Below are 4,494 nucleotides of genomic sequence, written 5' to 3'. Positions count from 1 at the left end.
TACACTATTTTCTATTTAAAAACATTTTTTTTGGAAAAAAAATATTTCTTCATCAACCCTCTCCCACCCCACCCCGCTCCCACCCAATTTCTCTTCTTCTCCACCACTCTTCCAACCCATAACTCTAAACTCTCTTCTTCTTCAACAAAATCACCCACATCCATTCTCTTTTATTATCTTCGAAATCAACCGTCATATACTTTCTTCTTCTTCTTCTTCAACCCACTCTCCTCTTTGCAACAAATCAAACCCCCCCGCCCCGCCCAATTATTTTTTCAGCCCCCTTTATCTAAAGTTTTAGTGGTTTTTTTATTTTAAAGGTTGAAACCATTATTTGTGTTGGATGTAAAGAGAAAGTATGATATGAATTAACGTAAAGAGTGATGGTGGGTATTGAAAAAAGTTGAACACTCCATTGATAAGTTTGAGAAAACTTGAGGAACAACAAATGAGTCTTATAAATTTGTAAAATTAATTCAAATTTGTGATTGTGGCTAGTAGGATTTGTGTTTATGAACTTCTAGTTGAAATTTCAAGTCAAATAAAGAAAAATTTCATATATTTGACATGAATTTGATGCTCAAATTGTGAGCATATATGGAGATTGAAAAACATGGCTATTTAAAAAATTTCAAAAGTTAAATATTTTTTTTATTTTTTAAATATTTAATTTCTTATGTGTCATTGAAAAATGACATGGAATTACACATGTAAGAGGTTGGATTACACACACAGTGATATGATGAGAAAAGGATTTAAAATATTGTGATTTAATGAGTTTAAGAGTTTAGTTGACAAAGTGTTACGTAGGACGGTTCAGAATACAAACACATACAAGTATAAGGGTCCATCAGACCATTTTGCCAAAAATAATTAATGAACTCGCTGTCGGGGAGCGATTTTACAATAAAAAATAAATTAATCAATTAACATCTCGCTGATTGAGCAGTGAGAAAGGGTGAATTTTTTGGATGTTGTTAACTGTGTTAAAATAAAAAAGGATCAATTGTCCGTTTTGGTTAGGGGTGTGCATCGGTCGGTTCGGTACTGTTTTAGGTGTTATTGGTTCGGTTTATCAGTTTTTGGTTTGTAAATATGTCAAACCGATAACCAAACCAATAACATATTTCTTATCGGTTTTTGGTTAATCGGTTTATGGTACTTAACGGTTCGGTTTTCGGTTTAACCAATAAGAAAATACTCATACATATTATATACACGATAAGAAAATTTTCAAATAAACCATATGATTTTTCCAGCATTTGGCATGAAAGTAATAATCAAAAAGTAACAATCATTTTTCTTGCAAGTTTAGACACTAGACACATTCAAAGGAAAAAGTGTGAAAGTAACAATCGTTTAACCATTAACAAAAAGTGTGAAAGTAACAATCGTTTAATCATTAACAATAAGACTAGTAAATTTAGTATAGTCTTATTGGGTTATCGGTTTAACCATTAACAAAAATTATAAACCAAAACCGAACCAATAACCCAATAAAAAATTTTAGCAAAACCGTTTAAAAACCGTTAGCCCAATAACCCAATATCAATAAACCAAATAGTGTTTTTTTCGGTTCGGTTTATTGGTTAAATTGGTTTTTGCACACCCCTAGTTTTGGTGTTAAAAATATTTCAATGTCCCTTTATGCATTTTAAAAGAAAAAAATGACCATTTTGGCTCCAGACTCCTACATTAGTGATGCAACATTTAAAGGATCGCCTTGCTAGTCCATTCCAATATGACAAACTTCCCCTATAAAAGGAATGATTTTCAATATTTAACAGGAAAAAGGCCTGATATATCCAACTTTATTATTTAGAGTTGATACATTTCTTGTTATAAAAGTGATTCACATATACTTCTACGATTATGAAATTGACTCATACATATATCTTTACAAAAGCGGCTCACATATATATACTCCTACCGTTATAAAAGTGATAAAATTAATATCAAATTAATTTTTTTTTAAAAGATAATCATGTATTTGATCTTCTTCAAACTTAAATTATTTTTTGACTTTTTTATTATTATTATTATTTGAGTTTCTTATTCTTATTTCATTTTTTCTTTTATTCTTTAGTGTAAAAATAAGAGGAAAACAATGTGAATGGAAAAAGAGAAAAAAGTAAGATTTTTTTTAAAAAAAAATTCGGCTATATTATTTATGGAATTAATGATATTAACATGTTACTTATTAGTCGTGCTTGCTTATTTTAAAATTTGTTCTTTATATGTTTTTTTATTTTATTTTGATAGATTAAGTTAAAAAGACATAACTCAATTCATAATGTGCACAAAATTTATTTAAAGTATATCTTAATATTTAAATTTTTTAATTAGATTTATCATTATTGAGTAAATAAAAATTATGTGAAAAACATCAAATATATATGGATGATTTCTTTTTAAGAAAAAAATTAAAATTAATTTTTTCAGAGAAGAAAGATACATTCGAGCTATTTGCAAAGGTGGAGCTAAGTGGAGGTTTGTGGGTTCAGACAAACCCGCTAGCTTTTTCATAGACTCTATATTTGTATTAGAAAATTAAATAAATATATATGTATATAAACTTATGGATCCCCTAATAAAATTGATTGACAACTCAGTAGGAAGAAAAGATAGTAAAAATATTTTTCACACTGGTTTGTGGGTTCGAACCCTCTTATCAATAAAAAATTCTGTTTATATGGATATATTACCCTTATGTAGAAATGGGACTTAAAAAGGACCAACACTGCATCTTGTGATTGTACTAAAGGCAGTACTAATTGTACATTTACAAAAGGACCAACACTGCATCTTTGTATTGTACTAAAGGTAGTACTAATTGTACATCAATAAAGACATCTCTCATTTTCCTTTCACTTTGTCTAGAAGTTTCTTACTATATCTCACAATTTTCTAACCCTAATTTCTCTTCTCCTTGCTAAAGTCGCTCTATTCTCTCAACTCTTCGTTCTACTTCTCAGCTCTTCAATGGCGAATCCATCTGTTGCTTAGTCTTTTCTGTTTGTCTACACACTCTCCATCATTCTAGAACACTCACCTTCCTCATTAGCACAAAGTAGACGCAAGATTTTCAATACAAGCATCAGTTCTTCCATTCTCTTGCTCCAACTCCAACAACAACGAATTCCAGGTATGTTCTTTCAATTTTGCAACAAATTTCTTCCTGTTCTTTTTTAACTTTTAAATTTTACCACTAAAATATAGGTTTGACGTCGTTATTATTATGTCTAATTCTCTCCCCCAATTTTATAATTGATGTAAAGATTTATGTTGTCCTCACACATATATGCAATTTTATTTTATATAGTTGCAGATTTATGGATTTTTATTTCAAAATTTGTTTTCCCTTTGTTCTTGGTTATTGAAATTTAGTGTTTCTTTTTCAATTTATTAATTGCAGGTGTGAACATTTTCATTTACTTGAGAAGGGAAGTTGACAAAGCTTCATACCCAAAAACCAATATTAACTCCTCAGAGAAACGATTATACTACAGGTACACCTAGCTTAATTTGGGGAGTTCTTATAGGAATGTGGTATCTTTTCGGGAATTCAGTTTTGTGTACTTGAAGATTCTTCTTTTTTGTTGTTAGAAGTGCAAAGGGAAGGGCAGATTCAATAAAGTAAAGGGGTCCAAGTTCCTTATTGTGTCCATTTTGATTACAATAATCAGATAGAATATAATCTCATTCATTCTGGAACTTGTGAATTTTGGGATTATTTTTTGTTGGAGATAAATTGCTGTGATTGGTCCAAAAGGGCGGGTTATAGACGGATTTCTCGGTTATCAAAAAAAAATTAGCTATATACTTTTAATATATGAAAGTATGCAATTAACTTTGTATATGATCTTTTCTAATTTTGAGACTTCTTTTAGTCAAGGGATGTTTTGTTACTTCCATAAAGAAATTGACAGATAGTACTAATACTAACACATAGGAACGTAAGAAATTATATTACCGTTTCCGACAAATTTCAGAAGGTGGTTTCTATAATTCTCTTGATTCTGTAACAACTATAGTAGGATTTTGGTTTGCAAAGTTTGTTTATGTAGTACTCAATCTTACTTTTAACAATCTGTAACTTCACTCTGGACTGAAAACTTCGAACTTCAATAATATTGAGGAAGCTAAAGTAGCAAAGATGGTTGGCTATTATATAATAAATAAAGGACAAGACGAAATATCAATAAGAATATGCTGTGAGTTCTATACTAGAGAGAGTAAGAAAGAAGTATCAAATAAATGCAACCTGTGAAACCAAACCAAAATCCAACTTGAGGAGAGTCATTCTTTGATCAGAGAAAGATGTCTTCGAGAAGGGAAAACACAATGCAATAGCAGGATGTTTTCCTTGAACGTCTGCTTTCCATCTGTTCTCTTCTTTATCCCCAAAAGAGCATACTTGATGAGGTTTCCCAGATCGAGAAGTTTGAAGGAAGCTTCTTAGCACTTATCTTAGCTTGGAACAATTTTCCCTTT

Source organism: Solanum tuberosum, unplaced genomic scaffold (assembly GCF_000226075.1).
Source record: "Solanum tuberosum cultivar DM 1-3 516 R44 unplaced genomic scaffold, SolTub_3.0 scf00035, whole genome shotgun sequence".
Classification (NCBI taxonomy): Eukaryota; Viridiplantae; Streptophyta; class Magnoliopsida; order Solanales; family Solanaceae; genus Solanum; species Solanum tuberosum.
The sequence above is the reverse complement of the archived record's forward strand: the minus strand, read 5'-3'. Positions refer to the sequence as shown.